This window comes from Arvicola amphibius, chromosome 15 (genome assembly GCF_903992535.2).
Source record: "Arvicola amphibius chromosome 15, mArvAmp1.2, whole genome shotgun sequence".
Taxonomy (NCBI): Eukaryota; Metazoa; Chordata; class Mammalia; order Rodentia; family Cricetidae; genus Arvicola; species Arvicola amphibius.
In genome coordinates this window covers 19,635,381-19,657,163 of record NC_052061.1, presented here as the reverse complement: position 1 = coordinate 19,657,163, position 21,783 = coordinate 19,635,381, and positions in this window count along the sequence as shown.

Below are 21,783 nucleotides of genomic sequence, written 5' to 3'. Positions count from 1 at the left end.
TATGAATTCCAGAGGAGCTATAACTGAGTTGTCTCCATTTGCTACATTTGCTCGCTATGGAATAATTATGTTAAATAATTATACAGGGATTATGAATCACACTTCTAAAGAAATTAATATAACTAGTGTAGAGAAAAAACATAATACTACTCTACGGCAAACCAGAGTTTGCCTGGATCCTCCCTTTGTCTGGCTTTTGTTTAATACTACAGGGAGTTCAAATAATACTGCAGTTGATTGCAAGAAGGATAATTGCTCTCTGTCACAATGTTGGAATTTCTACCATTCAGGTGCGATTGTTATGCGCATCCCTACATTTGTGTTTTTGCCTGTAAAAGCCAATCCTAAGAACTTCCCATTAGCCACCCTGGTTCGCCGGAAAAGGGATTTTGGCATTACAGCAACTATTGTGACGGCTATTGCAGTGTCTGCTGCTGCGGCTGTTACTGCAGGAGTAGCTATGGCCAATCAAGTTCAGACAGTTACTTTTATCAATTCCGTGGTTCAAAAAACCTCGGACGCTATGTATATACAAGAAAAGATTAACCATCAATTAATGTCAGGTATTTTATTGTTAAATAAGAGAGTTGATTTGGTGGAAAGAAATATGTTAAAAATGTTTGATATAGTTACCTTTGGTTGTGTAGATCGTACTAAGCACTTGTGTGTTACCCCCTATACTGCTACCCTTAATGAATCCCGAGCGATTTCTCAATATCTAAATGGCAATTGGACAAGGGAATTGGAACAATTGCAAGCCAATTTTAGTTTGAAGATTTTGGCTTTGAATCAAACCCAGGCGACTATGGTTTCGCTGGGGGAATTTACAGATTGGCTGGTAGATACCTTTTCATATATTAAGGAATGGGCAGGGGTTGGCGTGCTAGGATTAATATTAACTTCAGGAGTGATATTGGCGTTGTTTCTGATTCTAAGGCTGATTCGGGTAAGGAAACGGGAAAAGGTGGCCATTGCACGTGCCCTCGCAGCCTTGGAGGCCGGTAACTCCCCCCAAGCTTGGATCAGCATCTTACAGGACTCCTGACCCTGATCCCTGCTTTTGCACCCGAAGGCCATTGAGCCATTGCACTCGGAAAGAGGGATCGATGAGGTTCCCCTGAATCTGGGGATGTGTTGTCCTGAACAGGAGGTTTTGCACCTAAGAGTGCACTGAGTAGATCCACTCAGGAGATCATGACCTCATGCATATGGGTAGTCCCGCTTATTTTTCCCATCCCTGAGAAAAACGGGACATGTCTACATTTTCAGGGTAAGGTCCTCTGACCTCAGCCTTGACTGTCTTTTAAATTTCATAAAATTAAAAGGGGGGAACTGTGGCGGCCGCACTTACATTTCGCCATTACAAGATGGCGCCGAGGGCTAAAGTAAACAAGTATGTGGCGCGAACTTTTCGCGCCACATCTGCCTAGCAACAGGTTTCCACCAATCCTTTTCTGCCACGTCACCTAATCAGTAGACACGCCCCGTCCTCCTCTATATAAGCCGCCACCCAGCCCGGCTCGGGGCCCCCTGCTTCCAGCTCTCCCTCAACCAAGCAGCGCTTCATTAAAGTGTGATCAGAGAAGAATCCTGTGTCGGTGGTGATCTTTCCCTGCTGGTCAGGGCTCGCTCGCCGCAATGCCATGAGACTGGAGGGGCAGGTCTAAACCAAGTGCTGCCTGGTGCCATTGTGGTGAGTGGCACAGAGTAGGGAAGGAGAGAGAAAGGTGGACCGGTTCATGGGCTAGGGAGGGGGGCAGATCTGAAGAGGTGAGGGTGTGAGGAACAGGCTAATGAGAATGACCTGCTCACCACCCGAGTTCAGGGTCATTTCCGGTCCTAGGCTACTTCCAAAACCCTGATGTATCTGAGGGGGCGTGAGGTCTGTGGCTCTCGTCACCAATGACAACTGCACAGAAGACTGTGGTCTAGGCTGCCACCTGGAGGCAGGTTACTGCCATGGGGGCCGTGCCAATCTGAGTGGCCTGCAAGGCCCCCTGAAGCCATGGTGACAACTGGGTCTGGACTACTGCCAAGGACCATGTCTGGGTTCTTGGTCCTGCCATAGTCAGGGTCTGCCTTGGTGCCCATGGTCCATGTTGCCACCAGAGGGCACAGGGATGCCTGGGTCTAGGCCACAACCTTTGGTCTTGTAAGCGTTCAGGGAAGGTGCTACCATTGGGACCATGCTGATCTGAGTGACCTACACTGCCCCTGGGTCCATGATGTCATTCAGACCAGGGAAGGTGCCAAGGGCCATGTCTGGGTAAGTGACTCTACAGCAGCCGGGGTCTGAGTTGATGTCCCTGGCCCCCCATTACTGCTGAGGACCATGCAGGTGCTTGGGGTCTGGTCAACCACCTGAGACCATGCTGGTGTCCAAGGGCCATGCTACTGTCAAGGGCCATGTCTGTGTCTGTGGTCCTGCTGTGACTGAGGTCTATGCTGATGTCCATTGCCCGTGTTACCACAGGGAGGTGGGGTGTGTGTGGTGGGGGTGGGGGATGTCATAGAAACCAAATACATTGAAATCTGAGATCTGGGGGCAATGCTGAACTGGCCCCACCCCTCACTGGCCCTAGGATAGCTGTCCCCACCCCTCACCACAGGCAGGCACCACACAGGCAGCACTGGCACTGACCCTGTTAGTGGCGGTGGAGGTGAGCCGGCCCTGAGGGCATGAGAACAGCAGACCTGACTGCCTCACACACAGTCTGCCGTGTGGTGGCATGGGTGAGGGAAATATGCCTTCTCCTTCCCCTTGCTACCTGAGGCAGACTGGAGCACTGTCACCCAGGTCATAAGAGTGGGAGAACTAGATTTGTCCCCCTCCCCCACACACCAGCTGTAGCACACAGGAGAGCAGACCCTGTACCCCATCAGGGCAGCAAGCTAGAGCAACCATGTTGTCTGGATGCAAGTGAGCCAGCCCTGAGAGCAGAAGAGCTAACCCTGTCCCGTCCCTCGAATGGCAAGTGAGAAAAAGGGCCCTGCCCCTTGCCTGGGCAAGACGCAAGACAGTGGAGCTGGCCCGGGGCGGGGAGGGGAGGGTGTGGGTGAGTAGGACCCAAGGGCCCTGAGAGCAAGAGAACTGGCCCTGCTCCTTGCTGTAAGCTGCACTGGGCAGACTGGCCAAGCCAGTGCTGGAAGCTCACCTCGGTGGTGACAACTGGGGAAAATTGTGAGCTGAAAAGGCCACCTATCACCCAGGCCCAGAACCAGGGCTGTGAGTTGGCCCATGCCATCACCCACCTCATCTATGAACTGTTGGAGCATATGAAGGGAACGAGCCTACAGATCCAAAACAGCAGGATCTCCATGACACAGGACAGCAGGATATCCAAGAGGAGCCCCGGTGAGAGCCCATACCAGCGTGTAGCAGAAATCAGGGGCCTTGACCCAGACCCATGACTCCGGGCAGTAAACCCTTGCCAACGAAGATGAAAGGACTGGAGGGTGAACTGTGTGGCGCGTTTGTTTGTTTGGGTTTGGCTTGGTTTTGGTTTGGTTTTGGTTGTCTGTGTTGTACCCAGAGCCCAGAACCCCCAAAGACCACTAAGAGGCCAGATCCGATGCAAAAGCAGAGTCTTTTTTTAACTATTTCATCATGCTGGAGCCGACCATCCTACACAACCCAAGATGGCCACGGCCCCAAGAAGGCGGTGGGGGCTTCTTTGAAACCTTGCTGAGGGAAGTATCTAAGGAAGTTAAGTCATTCTAGATACGATTAGCTTAAGCAAGTGAAAATCATATTAGTATGTTTTAATTGACTACAGCTAGCCAGAGCTTACGCAGGACTACAGTTTTCCATTTGGGGGCAGGCCTGGAAGTCCCAGGCCCTGCCCTGGAGCTGCTATGGAGGTTGGCCGAGGCCTGGCCTGCTACTGCTAGTGCCAGGCCTCCTCCTTGCTGTTTGGCGGGATGAAAATTGATTGTCCTTTATTTGTGGCTTTTCTTCAGAAACTGCTCATTCAGTCTCAGGAATAGGAAATTGAGGCCTGATCTCTGAGAGAAGACTGAGCAGCTGTTGCGGCGTCTGCTCAGTTTGTTTTCTATTTTTGTTTTTATTTTTGTTTTGTTTGCTTTATTTGATTTTTGGGTTTTCTTTTAAATTATGTTTTGAGGGGGTGGTCGCAAGGGCAAAAGTCAGATGGGGGTTGGGCAGGTTAGGGATACATGTTGAAAAATCCGAAAAGAATCAATAAAAGTTAAATACATTTTGAAAAATGAAATTAACAAGGAAAATACCAGTGTCTCTACTATAGTAAGGAAGTTGTTTCTAATTTCTATTATGTATTTGAGCATATATGTTTACATTTGGCATAACTAAAAATCACCTATTTACTGAGGAGCACAATCAAAAAGCTTTGAAAGTCACTGGTACTGATATAATAGTACATTCTAACAGCTCAAATTTCCTATCAAACCCTCTATTGAAAAACATCTGGAGTCCCAAAAATACCATAAAGTTTCCTCAAATGATAAAATATCTATCCATAGAATATTTTTTTTGTTGCTCAGCCATTAATAGTTCCCTGATTTATTACTACTTAACACCACTGACTCTCTGGCTAACAGCCAGCTTTCCAGATGGAGGCTATTTCTGCATTTCCACCCACTGTCTTCACCCCCATTTATCCCTAACAACTCACACCACCGGCTTGTCCTGGGGCCCACCTCTACCCTCAGGGAAAGCAATCTTGAAAGGCAGTGAGGCTCTCTCTTCAACCTTCATCATACCTGAGCTCTGTGACCACTTGTCTGGAACAAGGATGCCTAGAGGGCTAGTAACACATTGCTTCTAGGTGGGTCTACTGGTGATGCTTTCAGACTACACTACATAAAGAACAACCCTAACCAACGTGAGTATGGACTAATCCACTGAGTGCCCAAACAGAAGAGGTTGAGAAGGAAACTCCCTCTCTCCTCCATCGCCCCCCTTCCCGTGCTGGACCATCCATCTGATCCTGCAATCAGACACTGGCGCTCCTGATTCTCCCACCTTCACACTCTCACTACTGCACCACCAGCTCTCTGGAGGTTCCCACTCCCAGATGGAGTCTCATGGGACTTCTCACCTCTATAATCTCATGAATCAATTCCCATTAGTAAACGGTCCGGTATGCAATCATATGTTCCCTACTGACAAGCATGTAAGCTACGCTATGTACCTATATAATTTTGTCACTTTGCAAACAACATAGAGTATGATTACACCAACTAAGATGGCCATTACGTCACAGGAAATCTGGTCCTCTCAGATGGCTGTTGCAGACGCCATGTGCCACTGACTAAAGTCTGAGAGTCTGTGTGATATGGCTCTTTCTCTGAAGAAGCCTGTCCAGGCAACCTCCATGACATCTGATCCTATTGGTTGTTCCTCTGTTTGACATTCTTCCCTTCCTGGGTACACACAGCATTACTGCGATGAACAATCATCCTTTCCCCCACATACTCAACTCTTCATTTTAAGGGTGAGTTTCATTCCTCCTAAAGATAGATGGAGTACTCTATACCACAGTAACCATTTCTTTCTCTGAAGTATTATAAGCTAAGCTTCCTAGGATGATTTACTGCTGCCTAGCTTTTTCCTTTCTCTGTGATGGAAATTGAAAACATAAAAGTTAGGCTACCACCATCTTACTGCGGTCTCCTTCACACACAATCCACTCATATCCCAGGATCTCCTTCCCTTTCTTTCTTTGTTTGCTTATTTGTTTTTCTAGGCAAGATTTTTCTATATCATCCTGGCTGGACTGGAACTTGCTCTGTAGACCAGGCTGGTCTTGAACTCAGAAATACCTGCCTCTGCCCTTGAACGCTGTGACTAAAGGCCTGAACCACGCCACCGAGCTGGAGTTATCTTCTCTTGAAGCTACACATGTTCTTGGATTTAGGAGCGTTTCTTGGAGCAGAAATCTGCTGTTTTGATCTAAGTTGTTCTATTACCAATACAGACTTGAGAGTCTGCTATTGACTGAGAATCTGATAGATCAAAGAGGCTGTGTAGGAGTGATCAAATGACCTTGCCAATTTACCTGACACATGGCTAGCATGTCTCTCTACACATCCCCTACCTATGATCTCTAAGTCTCTCTTTACTACTTCCTGTGCACCTCTCTATCAGTCTCCCGGGGTCCTCTGTGCTCCCTATGGTTAATTCTTGTCACTGACTCTGCTCCCTGCTCCAAGGTTAATTTATTAACACAGTCTTGGAGTTTCACAGTACGATCAAATAGCTTGCAACAGAAATTTTACACCCAAATTCAATTTTATGTGACGCATTCCTGCTCAATCTTCAAGACAAGTTCATATGTTATTTCGTCAGTGAAGCCTCCCCTAACATCACTTCCCTGAAATTATTAGTTACCTCTTCATCTAACTGAGTTCATTTGGGCTGTGAGAAAAACAATCAGGCTAGGTAATTTGTAAATTAAACAGAAGTACTGCACACTGTTCTAAAGACAAGGAAATTCAAGATCAAGGTGCTGGAAGAAAGATAGCACGTCTGGTAAGATCCCCTTTCCTGGTTCATAAACAAGTATCTTGCCATTAAATACTCCTGTGGATGTGAGTGTGGTATATGTGCATTTTAGTGTGTGTGTGACATATGTGTATGTACATGTTTCCATGTATATGTGCACACAAGTGTAGAGGCCAGAGGTCAACCTGGAGTGTCCTCAGTCAGTGACCATCCCATATTTTGAGAAAAGGTCTTTTAATGAAACTCAATGGTTCAGCAGACTGGTCCTCTAGTAAGCCTCGAGTTTGACTGCAGTGTGGGCTTACAGGCTTATATCAGCACCCCCGGCTCCGACGTGGGTGCTGGGGATCACACTCACGTCCTCGTTGCTTCTGTGGGAAGCGCTTTCCTGGCAGATCCCGCTCCCCCGTGCCTGCCTTTCACTGTTAATGTTGGAAGCTAGTCTTTTACATTTCATTAGCATCGCATGCTATTTATCTTCAACTGGAAGACCGTTCGTCAGTTATGGCTAACGCGTTCACACTGTAAGAGTTTAAAGAATGTAACTTAAGTAAATTATTGAAAATCCCACAGAACGATCCTTATAAACTGATGGAACAGAAAGAGACCCAATGAATCAACCCTTTCAATATTTAGATGGAACATTCTAATTGTGTAAGTTTTAAAGGCTCTGTCAAAATGAAACAGATAGTCATAGCAGTAGACATCCAAGCTGGCTTTCTGGTTACCTATGCAGTAGATAAAGGAAGTTATAATGACTTTTAAAAGCCTCAGATTTGTTCTCATGAGAGCCAAGTATTTCACAGACTAGTGAACATTCTTCCCCTCAATGGTAAGCTTCGCTGAACTCTTGTGTTTTACAAATGAACTATCTCATAGTTCAAAGACAGAGACATTAAAAAGCACACTTTTAAAAAGCATGACTCTGATCATTCAAGAATTATATAAAAGCAAATGGGTTTTGACCTCATTAAGGTTAAAGTACACTTCTCAATATGGCAGATTAGCATGGGCTACTGGTTTTCTCACCTAAAATCAGCCCTGGAGAAACTATTAAAGCAAGTCAGAAACATGAATTCCAAGAATGAACATCAATTAGAAAAACCACAGGAGACACCCTTGTGGGAACAGTAATTGTGCTTTGAATAGGTGAGGGGATCTGAAAAGCCCTGATTTTATAGTCACCTGAATATCTACAACTTACACCTGGCATATGACGTCAGGGCCGGGACCGAGAGCCTCGCCTGTGTCATCTGTGCGGCCCTAGATACTATCAGGAGTGTTGTGCTTGTTTTACCCTTTTACTACCCAGCTCCCAAATAAATACATGGAGGCTTATTCTTCGTTATAAATGCCCAGCCTTAGTTTGGCTTGTTTTTAGCCAGCTTTTCTTAACTTACTCTGACTACCTTTTACCTCTGGCCTTTTTCTTCTTCTTTTACTTCTGTATATCTTTTACTTTTACTCCATGTCTGGATGGGTGGCTGCCCCTGATGTCCTCCTCTCCTTGTTCTGTCATTGCTCCTCCTCTTCTTCTTTCTCCTATTTATCCTCTCTGCCTGCCAGCCCACCCTATCCTTGTTCCTGCCTCGCTATTTATTACAACCATCAGGCATTTTAGACAGGCAAAGAGTCACAGCTTCAGAGTTAAACAAATGCAGCATAAACAAAAGTAATACACCTTAAAATAATATCCCTCAGCAAGGGAGATAAGTTAATAGAATGTTCAGTTGGTGTGTCTAGAGTCCTGGAAAATCGTGACATGTGAAAGACCCTCTTGGTGTCAGAAGTGCTGTGAGTACAAAAATCATGTTTCCTTTTCCTTTGGTTTCAAGTATATCAGGTCAAAATTGTATATGTTGTCTGCCCACCCCTCAGGGCGCAGGATACTTCATGGAAGAGGAGGCAGAAAGAGTGTAAGAGCCAGCAGGAGTAGAAGACACCAAGAAAACAAGGCCTTCTAGATCCAACATGGCTGATGTCCACATGAACTTGCAGAGACCGCGGCAGCACGCCCAGGGTCGGCACAGGGCTAAGCTGGATGGAGTCCCAGACAAGGGAAGAAGACACAAAGCCCCATTCCTAAGCCAGAAGCCATCTCCAATAAAGAACCGCTCATACGGGAAGACTTCGTTTTCTCCAGCGGAGTCTCACTGGGTACACAAAGAACACTTAAGGGCAGGCCCCAGGCACAGCAGTGGATGGCCAGCACCAAATGACCTCAGTGGTATTTCTGAAGGGGTTTTGTCTCATAGTGCTTTATATGGGCCTTTTTTAACCTTATGGATCTTTTGCTTATATATTATGGTTTATGATTTTATAGGATTTCTGTGTGTAAACGTATGTATGTCTCTGTGTCTGTACGTGTTTCTTGTGCTTTTTCTTTGGCTCTTTGCTTGCTTGTTTTGTGCTATTTTGATTTGTTTGATAGTTTTTAGTGCCTGTTTGTCTTCTAATATTCTAATGAGAGAGAGAAAGAAAAACATGGATTTGGATGGGTGGGATATAGGGGACTTGGGGAGGGGAACCATGATTAGAATATATCATATAAAAATCTATTTTAATAAAAATTTTAAAAATTAAAAAAGTATGTGCCTGTATAACGTGTGTGTGTGTGTGTGTGTGTGTGTGTGTGTGTGTGTGTAATGAAGAAAATGATATATGGAAAAGTGAGCAATACAAAAGCTGTATTTATGTAAATGCACCTAACAGGGCATTTCCAGATTTAGATAGTAACTATAAAAGAACAGAGTAGAATCACTTGAATTTGGGTATATATTCTGACAGAGGAGTTGACAAGACTCATTGATGGGCACAATGAAAAGGATAAAATCAAGATTTGAGACAGAGAGAAAGGAAATCCAGTTGGCAAGATGTGGTAGGCACTAGAAATTAATAGATTGGCTTCAGGGTTGTTATATCTGAGGTGCTTATTTTGTACCCAACTTGAGGCGACAAGCAGCTCTCTGGGTATAATAGTCTGTACCTCATGGAAAAGGCAAAATATTAAAATATAATAAATAATATTGACTAATTGGCTCAAAGATATTTTCGAATTCACAATTTTTATGACTTCAACAAATAGGCCTGGCACTCCAGCAGCTCACAAAACAATTAGAGTAATTTTAAACTCTATGACAACTCTTGCAAGCCAAACTAGCACATCACTAATTCTTGCATTTGGCAAAGCTACAGATATCTGCCATATGTGATGCACTATGACCCAGAGAAATCAGACAAAGGATGTCACTCTTATTAAGGTTATAGGTGAAGGAAGTACCTTAGGCCAAATAAATAGCTCACAACATGCCACAACACTGTCAGAATGATAAACCAGTTGGCATAGGCAACTAACTCTTGGGGAAGGAGGAGTTGCTGTATGGTCATTCAAATAGTCATTTGAATAAAATTATAGCTAAAATTTAAATTGTCTTTATTTTAAAAATCCTCCCCTCCAAAACATAAAATTTTCATCACAGCCCATCAAGGCTTCTGCTGTAACATATGTGTGTGGGGAGGGGGCCCCACAGGATCTGTGTGTGTATGTGTGTGTGTGTGTGTTCCACAGGATCTGTGTGTGTGTGTGTGTGTTCCACAGGATCTGTGTGTGTATGTTCCACAGAATCTCTGTGTGTGTGTGTTCCACAGGATCTGTGTGTGTGTGTATGTTACACAGAATCTCTGTGTGTGTGTGTGTTCCACAGGATCTGTGTGTGTGTTCCACAGGATCTGTGTGTGTGTTCCACAGGATCTGTGTGTGTGTGTTCCATAGGATCTCTGTGTGTGTGTGTGTGTGTGTTCCACAGGATCTGTGTGTGTGTGTTCCATAGGATCTCTGTGTGTGTGTGTGTGTGTTCCACAGGATCTGTGTGTGTGTGTGTGTATGTTACACAGAATCTGTGTGTGTGTGTTTTCCAAAGCATCTTTCATAAACACTTTTTTAAATTTTACCCTTTAAAGAAAAAAAAACAATGTTTTAAGACAAGCAAATCTGGCAAGGTGGTAGTGGTGCACACCTTTAATCCCAGCACTCAGGAGGCAGAGGCAGGTGGATCTCTGTTAGTTCGAGGCCAGCCTGGTCTACAAAAGCTAGTTCCAGGACAGGTTCCAAAGCTACAGAGAAACCCTGTCTCAAAAAAAGAAAGAAAGAAAGAAAGAAAGAAAGAAAGAAAGAAAGAAAGAAAGAAAGAAAGAAAGAAAGAAAGAAAGAAAGAAAAATCTGTTTGATATTTTCTAATTTACACAATTCTGAAACCAAGCTACTCTGAAAATGAAGCTAGAAAAATTAATTCACAGAAAGATGTTGCTCACCTGACATTTCATCTGGCTTTTATAGGGTTTTGGGTTTGGGCAGTCAAGCAGTTCAAATTGAATCATAAGTCACAAGCCTTTCACAGTGCTAAAAACTTTTTAAACCCAAGGAAGCAAAAACTGGATGGAGATCTCTGGTTCTACAATATTAAAGGAACTTTTCAATGTTGTCAGTTTCCAAAGCACAGATATTCGCATCTCCAGTGCTCATCACAAGGTTTGCTACATTTGTGGTTTCCTCACAACTGTTAAACATAAACTGAATAAAGAAATGGATTATTATGAGAGGCATTTCAGGGAAAAGTTACCAAATGCAAAAACTAAGATGTGAGTATTCTATGGGTATTTGCTGATCACACAGAGAAGTATCTATCCAAGCTTGGATCTACTAGAAAATTAGTATCAGGTCAAAAGTAAAGGCAAAGACTATAGTCAAGTTTGGGACACAAATAAAATTTCTCACATATAGGGGAACTCTTATCACAGTAAATATATGTAATATATATTGACGTTTATAGCTGTTTTATACCAAAAGAAGTCCATTAAGCACATATGTGTAATACTGATCTTTATTCAAATTATTAGCATGTGTTAACTGTTCATATTAATGGAAATGTCCATATAAATGTATAGCATGCATTAACCATATTTGTTCTCAATTTTAATCCTCTATTCCTCCAATTCCCATGATCTTCTTCATATTTCCTAATAATACCCATCTTTTATTTCCAGGGTTTTTTAATTTTTCATATATGATAAAAAAAAAAGCATGAAACCTGTCTTTCTGTGTCTGGGTCATTTGCTTAACGTGATAACCTCAGTTGCTACCAATATTCCTGAAAATTGCAAAATATTTTTTCTTCTTTATGGGGATACCTAGACACCATTCTGCACACATACTATATTCATCTGTTGATAAGAACCAAGACTAAATCCATTACTATTGTTAATAGTGCTACAACAAAAATGGGTGCACAGGAATCTCTTGTGCACCAACTCCATTTCCTTCCAGTGCACACTCAAGAATAGCATAAATGGGTCATGTGGCAGATCCGTTTTTAGTTTTTCAAGAGCCTCCATGCTGCTTTCCACAGTAAATAATACTTAATTTTTTAGTAAACATATTTAAAACTCCACATCATCAAAACCCTGAAAATTTTGGAGTTAGATGCAGCATGAAAAGACTTGGGATAATGTATTGCTCTAACAAAAGAATTCAATTAGAAAAACTTTAGCAAGTTCAGGTCATTGTGCTAAGATAACTATCCTTTCACATATTATAGAAAATTGGCTGAAAAGAAAGACTATTCTAATATACATTTTATTCTAATGTATGGAAAATCTTGCAACAAGAATTAAGAGAAAATTCTCTTAATCCAATGGGTTATGATAACCTAGTTGTATTCGTAGCTATAAATGTCCATCTATTAGCAGATGCTTCCCTTTCCCTGCCAGTAAAACCTGCCTCTTCTACATCACTTGGATCTGAAAGATGCTCCCCAAAGATAGCGTGGTAATACTCTGAAGAAGAAATGGAGCTAACCATCAAATGGATGACAATTAGGATTTTTTCTATTTTTTAAACTGAAATAGATTCTTTTCATACAATATATTCTGATTACAGTTTCCCTTCCCCCAACTCTTCCCAGAACCTCCCCCACTCCACTACCTAACCAAATTCACACCCTTTCTTTCTCTCATTAGAATACAAAGAGGCACTTAAAGAAATAATAAGATAAAATAAAAATTAACAAAACAGAGGACAAAACAAACAGAAGGAAAAGAGTCAAAGAAAAAGCACAAGAAGCATATTTAGATGCATAGACACACACTTCGCATACACACACCCATAAAAACACAAAAACAAAGATGATAATATGTACCCAAAGAAAGAATCTTCAAAAACGCCAGTGAATTTGATTAGTGTTGGCCATCTACTGCCGGACATGGATCTTTCCCTTAGATGTTGTTTATATACCCAATGAGACTCTGTCTGAGAAAACTAATTTTTCATTTACAAGTGATTATCAATTAGAAATAGCTTCTGGGTTACAGATAGTGACTTGTTTCTATTTCCATGCTGGGACCACATCTGGTTTAGACCCATGCATACCTGTGCATTCTGCCACCATCTCTGAATTAAAATGTGTGTCTGTCCTACTTTGTTTAGAAGGCCTTTGGTGTCTTCCATCCCCTCTGGCTCTTACAATCCTCCCACCTCTTCATCTGAGGATTCCGAGTCCTAGGGGAGGGATCTGATGGAGACATCCCTTTCAGGTCTGAGTGTTCCAGGGTCCCTCACTCTCTGCACAGTGTCCAGTTGTGGTCTCTGTATTTGTTCCCATCTGCTGCAGGAGGACACTTCTCTGATGATGGCTGAGTGAGACACTGATCTGAGTATAGCAGAATGTCATTCGGATCCATTTTATTTCTTTCTTTTCTTAGCAGAACAGCAGCATTTGGACCCCAGGTCCGTGGCCTATCTAAGCTCAGTTCTTGGCTGCAGTATCAGCCATGGGTTCCATCTGAGGAGCGGGCCTTAACCTCAGTGATGGGTTGGTTGTTCCTACGAACTTTGTGCCACCATTGCACTAGCACATATGGCAGACAGGTCATCATGGTACACCCAAGGGTTTGAGGCTGGGTTGTTGTTTTCCTTTCAGCTTTGGCAGTACGAAGAGTACATTCCAGGACCGTGAACACTTGTCAGTACAAGTGAACGATCTAGGTAGGCACTAGCCCAGTTTCTGCTTATTTAAAGAGCTGAATAGGTCTTGTCTTCAGCAACAAGGATTTAACATCCATTTCTGGAGATGTTAATGACCAATGACCTGGGTTGTTTGGGGGTCCCCCTGGTGCCCCTTTTGGAAACAACTCTATTATATGGAACCAATTTCCAGAACTGGAGACTTCATTTGGTGATGAGAGATGTCCAGTTGGTGCTCAGTCTCCCCCATTATTTGGTGGTTCCCTTTGGATAATGTTAATATACATATTTATTTTAAGAAGTTTCTACTGTATTGTTCCCATATGACCTCTCAAATGGCCCTTAGTTTTAGCTGTCCCTCCTTATATCACCTCCCACACCCTCCCTATTTGATCCTCCCATCCCAATCCCCCAACTTCCATCCATAATTATCTGTTCATTTCTCTTTCCTAGGGAGATCTAAGCCTATCCTCCCCAATCCCTTAGTCTATAGCTGACCTCTGTGCTTATACGGATTTATAGCCTGATTATTAAAGATTTAACAGCTAACATCCACGTATAAGTGAATTCATGCCATGTTTGTCTTTTGGGATCAAGGTTACCTCATTTGGCTTGACTTTTTTTCTGGGTCTAGCCATTTACCTGCAAATTTCATCATTCATTTTTTAACAGCTGTACCACATTTTCTTTATCCATTCACTCATTGACAGACATCCAGTCTTTTCCTGTTTCTGGCTATTATGAATAGAGAAGCATTGAACATGAACAAGCAAGTATCTCTGCAGTAGGATGTAAAGTTATCTGGGTATATGTACAAGAATGGTATAGCTGAATCTTGAGGTAGACCTATTCCCAGTTTCCTGGGGAACTACCACACTGATTTCATAATAGCTGTACAAGTTTTCACTCCCATCAGCAATGGATGAGTGGTCCCCTTATTCCACATCCTTGCCAGCATGAGCTGTCATTTGTTTTTATTGTAGATTTGATTTGCATTTCCCTGAGGACTAAGGATGTGAATAATTAGCCAAATTTTAAGCACCATTCAAGCCACATTAAGAAAAAGAAACCTTGAATGATGCAGCATTTTTAGAGTATTTATCAAATCACATTTTAATCAAATAGACCAAATATTGATATTGTCCACCCTTTACAAAATAACTAAGACAATGCTACCTTATAATCAACCGAAAGGATCTAAACATTCAGAACATGTTATATATTAAAGCCAAATCGTTCCCCGGCACTGCAGTGATCCTGCAAGAGACATCTGGTGGACAGTGAATGTCCTCAGTGTCATGTTCTCAGAAAGTAAATTCATCTGTCATATGACCCCCACCTTGGGCTTATTAAAAAGTTATGAATTACATTTGGAGATAAATATTAGTTTCTTCACAAATGAAACCACAAGTCAATGAAGCACACACGTATCCACATAGAAACAGAAGGAAATGCACAGCTTTAGCTGCTACCATACAAAAAGCCAAAAGAAGACCCAGTTTGTGACAGCACAAACTCAAGTCAGCAACTGGCAGTGATATTTTGTTTGTGTTTTAACAAAGCTTTCCTGAAGATCAGAGTGCAAAGCTAAGCCACTAGAGGCCAGGGAGTGGTGACACACACCTTTAATATCAAGACTTGGGAGACAGAGGCAGAGGGATCTCTGTTAGTTCAAGGCCACCCTGGGATACACAAGATTAAATCTGTCTAAAAAGAAAAACAGAACTCACACAAAGGTGACCCCAGCACTTGGGATCCTATACCTTTCATCCCAGCATTATGGAGCTGGAGACAGGAGTAATATGGCTGGTGGCATACACCTTTAATCCCAGCACTAGGGAGCTGGAGACAGGAATGACATAACTGGGTGCAGTCTGAGGTTTGGTGGAGACAGAACAGTCTGAGGAGACAGTCTGAGGACAGGATCACCCCTTTGATCTGCGCATTGGTAGAAGAAAGAACTCTAGTGGTTTTCCGCTCTGCTTCTCTGATCCATCCGTTTTCACCCCCTGATAGCTGATTCCAAGTTTTTATTATAAAGAAATATTAAAGTTCATGCTGCAATCAACCTATTTCATTGTACATATGCACTGGAAGGGAACGTGCTCAGATTCTTTTAATGGCTGAAGAATAGAGGGAAGTCATAAGAGAAAAAGAAATTTCGCAATTTTTTTTTTGCCAGAAAACAAGACTCTTATTAGCTAATATCATCATCACTAAGGCTAAAAAGACACGGTTGCTTGGGGGTGGGTGTGTGGATGCATATACACATGCAACATTCATGTGGGCTTTACCTGCTGTAAGTAAAATTAAGTCCTATAGATTTGGGTAATGAAAGCCCAGTTAGTGGTGGCCTGAGTCCATTTTCATTCCGTCCTGTTCTGCAGCGACATGTTGTTTTTCTCCTACTCTACAAACGTTCATCAAGCACTCACTAAATGCCAGATGCTGTGCTTGGAGCTGGGAATGCAAGGGTGAACAAAAACAAACATGACCCTTCCCCTCCAGTTCTCCCGGAGTGGAACAGAGCACCACAAATCTAATAATCATAAAACAAGTGGAAAACATCAAGTAGAAAGGTGAGGGACATGGTGCTGTAAGAAGGCCAGTTTACCAAAAAAAAAAAAAATCAATTTGCAGAAAACCAATTTGCCAAAAGTCAATTTTCCAAATCACTGATTCACTGAATTTCCTAACAGACAACTCTGAAAGTCAATTTGCCAAAAGCCAGTTTCTAGGAAACCAGTGTGATGAGTAGTCTGCCAGATCATAGTTACACCAAATGATCCATCGCTGAACTGCTGACGACTTTTGAGAAATTCCTTTCATGGTTTTGACGCAACCATGACTGCTCTTTAAACCCAAGTTTGACTGTGTCTGGAATGAATGTCAGTTTCATGTTTCCACACTCTCCTGCTACCCAAGGAGCCAGCATTCCAATGTGAGCATCTCCTTCACTGCAGCTCACCGTCTGGGGTCTGGCTTCTGCCAGTCTCTGACACTGCCAGAAAGGCAGCTTGCCCCAGCCATCCTGGATCAGGAGGATGAACTAATCTGCAGATTGTCTGTGGCCCAATTGTTGCCAGCAGATTGGTTATTTGGGAAACTGACTCTGAACTGTTTCTCAGTGAAAATGCCTGAAGTCTGTGTGCTGGGGGCCCACAACAGACGTCTTCACATACAAGAAGACTTCATTAGTGGAAAAATAATAGCTGAACTCAGGTGTGAAAAACACGTGAGTGTGAACAGTGGTGGCGCATGACTTTAATCGCAGCACTCAGGAGGCAGAGGCAAGTGGATCTCTGAGTTCAAGGCCAGCCTGGAGTGAGTTCCAAGATAGCCAGGGCTACACAGAGAAACCCTGTCTTGAAAATCTAAACAAAACTAAATACAGAGAAACAACCAGAAGAAAGGAACACAGGAGAATGTCCAAACAAAAGCAATAATGTAAGAGACGACCATTTGGTAGGGGAAGCACTGCAGTAAGAGCTGCAGAAGAGACACTGGGTAGAGAAGAATGGGCACTAGGAGCAGGTCCAGCCAGAGGCCATGACAGCTCCTATCTTCTAGGGATTGGAATCCTTGATGTATTTTAAGTAGGAAAATGACACAGTTAGTTTTTTGTTTTGAAAAGATCACCACGATAGATTCTAAGTGTGTGCTTATATAGGCTAATCTCTCACCTATGATTTATTTATTCTGATAGTGGAAGAGAGAGATGTCAGTATTCAGGCAAGATATGGATGAGATGGAGTAGGTTATATTAAATCACCTTCCAGTTCAGAGGAAGCAAAAATCACATTGGTTATGGAGTGCTGCACACGTGGATGAGGAATGGGAGTGGTGGACAGTTCCTGTATTCTGGTTTGCACAATTATATTGAAGTACTGCTGCTAAGAGAACTCTGGAAGAAAACCAGGCTTCAACAGTATTTTAAACAATAAACTGCCACATACGTTCTTATTTTATCTAAATTTTAGAATATCTTCTCTCAAGATATCAAGCCAATGATAATGGCACTGGGATTTGTCTCTACTGCATGTACTGGCTTTTTGGGATCCTATTCTATTTGGATGCACATCTTCCTAAGCTTGGATGTAGCCGGGAGGGCCTTGGACTTCCCATAGAGCAGGGTATCTTGCCCTCTCTCAGACTGGAAAGGGAGGGGAGATGGTGTGTGGGGGAGCAGGAGGGAAGTGGGAGAAGGGGAGGAAGTAGAAATTTTGATTGGTATTATTTATAAAGTAATTTTTAAAAAAGAACCAGAGGACCAGGTAAGATTGTGCCTCCTAGTAATGTCATAAGTCACACCCATAAAGTACCACCAACATGACTTCCTAAGTACAATCTGAATAAGGACAGCAACAATAGAATGACAAAGTTAATGGGTGGAGATCGTGTGGCTTTACCCTATCAAAGAACTATAGGAAACTAAGAAATTCTGAGTGGGAGAAATAGCCTACCACAGGGAAGATCATAGCAGTTGGTTATCCAAAACCAAATGATCAGAAAAATGTACAAACAAGTAACATTATACAGACTGAGCAGGGTATGTTTTACATACATATGCATATGTGAATGTAATGACAATTAATAAAAAAATAAGTCATGCATTTGAAAAAAAGAAAGATTAAATGTGAATTTGGTCAAAGATGGTTGGTACAATGTAGTTCTTCCTCTCTACTTATATTCAATAAACTAATTTTTTTAGGGTTTCTTTTATTTGCCGACAATTTCATACATGGATAAAACGCATCTTGATCGTATCTACCGCAAACTCCCCACCCAGACACTGCCCATCATTCCCTGTCCTTTCTTTTTACCATAGCCCACTAAATACAATTAGTGCTGCTACCTGCCAGAGTGTTGGCTAATCCTGTCGCTGCGCTCTTGTGCTGGTTGTCACAGCTGTCGAGAGTTCGTCAGTGCAACGGCCATGTCCCAACACCTCCCATCTCCCGGCTCTTAGGTTCTTCCCACCCTCTTTCCCATGATGCTCTCTGCTGTGTGGGCGTTGACATAGCTGTCCCGTTTAGCTGCTTGCTCTTAGCACTGCGACTTTGAAGTGCTGTTCGTTATAGAAAGGAGCTTCGCTGACCAGGATTGAGAGCAGCACTAATCTGAGGGTACAAACACGGATGTCTGGAAGGCAGTTTGACAACATGCCCATTTAGCAAAACGACAGTAATAACTTCCCTGGTAGAGAGTCTATGACTTCATGAGTCATAGACTTTTGGCCAGGTTTATAGTTTCAGGCATGAATTCTTTCCTATGGAACAGGCCTCAAATCTGATTTAAAAAAAAAAAAAGTTCCTTGACACATTGGTGATTTAAGTGAGCATTGTTTAATTTCCAGGTGTTTGTGAGCTTTTTGAACTTAGTGCTGCTGTTGAATTCTAATTTTAAGCCATGGTGATCCAATAAGATACATGGGGTTATTCCGATTCTTTTGTATCTGTTGAAGTTTCCTTTGTTACCCAGTATATGGTCAATTTTTTTAGAAGATTCCATGAGGTGCTGAGAAGGTACATTCTTTTATGTTTAGATGGAATGTTTTATAGATGTCTTTTAAGTCCATTTGAGTCAAAACATGTTAGTTCCCTTATTTGTCTATTAAGTTTCTGTCTGGCTGACCTGTCCAGTGTTGAAGTCTTCCACTATTAGTGTGGGGTTTAATGTGTGATTTAAGTTTTAGTAGTGTTTCTTTTGCATATGAGGGGAAGAAATAAAGGAAGAAATTAAAGACTTCCATAAATTCCATGAAAATGACCACATAACATACCCAAATTTAGGGGACACAATAAAAGCAATATTAAGAGGAAAGTTAATACTAAAAAACACTAAATAGCTACATAAAGAAGTTGGGAAAACATCCCACACTAGTGAGCTAACAGAACACCTGAAAACTCTAGAACAAAAAGAAGCAAACTCACCTACGAGGACGAGATGGCAGGAAATAATCAAATTGAGAGCTGAAATTCCATTCAGTTCCATCTTTCCACCTACCTAAGATCTGCCCTATCAACAAGCCAAGGCAGTTTCTTTATTCATTAATGGTAATTACAACACATAGAGGGGACTCCCACATCATCATCTTCAATTTCTTTCCTTCAACATTTAAAGTTCTTGTCATACAAGTCTTCCACTTGTTTGGTGAAACATAATATTTTATGTTATTTGTGGCTATTGTAAAGGGTGATGTTTCTCTGATTTCTTTCTCAGCCCATTTATCATCTGTGTAAATGAGAGCTACTGATTTTTTTTTTTTAGTTAATCTTGTTACATTACTGAAGGTGTTTATGAGTTGTAGAAGTTTCCTGGTAGAATTTTTGGGGGTCACTTATATAAACTATAATATCATCAGCAAATAGTGAGAATTTAACTTCTTCTTTTCTGATTTGTTTCCCCTTGATATCCTTTTGTTGTCTTATTCTAACTAGAACCTCAAGTACTATATCAAATCGATATGGAGAGTGGACAACCTTGTCTTGTTCCTGATTTCAGTGGGAGCACTTTGAGTTTCTCTCCATTTAGTTTGATGCTGGCCATTGGTTTGTTGTATATTGCCTTTATTATGTTTAGGTATGTTCCTTGTATCTCTGCTCTCTCCAAGACCTTTATCATGAAAAGGTGCTGTATTTTATTGAAAGCTTTTTCAGCATCTAATGAGATGATCATGTGGGTTTTTTTCCAATTTGTTTATGTGGTAGATTACAATGTTTTTTTGTATGTTAAACCATCCCAGCATCTCTGGGATGACACCTACTTGGTCATGGTGGATGATTTTTCTGATGTGTTCTTGCATTCAGTTTGCCAGTATTTTATTGAGTATTTTTGCATCAATGTTCATGAGTGAGACTGGTCTGTAATTCACTTTCTTAGTAATGTCTTTATGTGGTTTGGTTATCAGGGTGATTGTAGCCTAGTAAAAAAGAGTTTGGCAATGTTCCTTATGTTTCTATAGTGTGGAACAATTTGAAGAGTGTTGGTATTAGTTCTTCTTTAAAAATCTTATAGAATTATGTACTGAAACCATCTGGTCCTGGACTTCTTTGGTTGGGAGACTTTTGATGACTATTTCTATTTCTTTAGCAGTTATGGGTCTATTTAATTTGCTTATGTGGTCTTAATTTAATTTTGGTAAGTGATATTTATCCAGAAAATTGTCCATTTCCTTTAAGTTTTCCAATTTTATGTAGTACAGGTTTTCGAAGTGTGACCTGATGATTCCCTGGATTTCCTCCATATCTGTTGTTATGTCCCTTTTTGTTTTCAGTTTTGTTAATTTGTATATTCTCTCTCTGTCTTTTGGTTAGCTTGGATAAAGGTTTTTCTATTCTGTTGATTTTCTCAAAGAACCAACTCTTTGTCTTATTGATTCTTTGTATTGTTTTCTTTTCTATTTTGTGGAGAAGATGGAACTGAATGCTGGGAGGAAGAAGGAAGAGTCAGGGAGATGCCATGGATCCACCACCGAAGATAGATGTGCTGGAACTTTGCTGGTAGGCCACAACCTCATGGTGATACACAGATAAATGGGTTAAATTTAGATGTAAAAGTTAGCCAATAAGAAGTTAGAGCTAATGGGCCAAGCAGTGATTTAATTAATACAATTTCTGTGTGGTTATTTTGATTCCAGGCAGCTGTGACAAACAAGCGGACCCTCTTCCAACAAGATGACATCAGAAAATGGAAAGATCTCCCATGCTCTTGAGTAATCTCAGTTAAGTCATTTATCTTTCATTTTCTGCTTCTATTTTCAAGCCATCTAAAGAGGCACCATATAGGGTTTTAGTACCCTGCTTTATGACATTTCCCATCCTTAATATGGAACAGGTTTTTTCTTTTAATATTACTTTACTCCTTAATGAAGTATCTTACTGATAACTTTTCAGTTTGTCCACGGCTGGCATGATTTCTCTGTCTATGTGGTCATGACTCATATTGGGTGCCAAATGTTTTTTGTTTTCTTTTAACTAAACCTCTATCCTTCCATTTTACCAATAAGACTCAGGAGCCAGATGCTGGGGTGAAAACCTGCTAGCTCAGGGAGTAAGAGAAAATACTCAGCTGCCTCTTCTTTTGTTCTCATCCCAGAAAGAGAGTTTTGTCTTACCCCATGTCAAAAAAAAGTTCCTCCAACTGGATGTCCCTCCCTTCTACTTCCTATGTGTCTATACATCCTCCTGACTTCTTTTTACCCACAACTGTTTTTTTTTCTGTCAACTGGCTGTTTGTTCTGCCTTTTGACCTATGGTTGATTTTATTTCCTGCTCCTTCA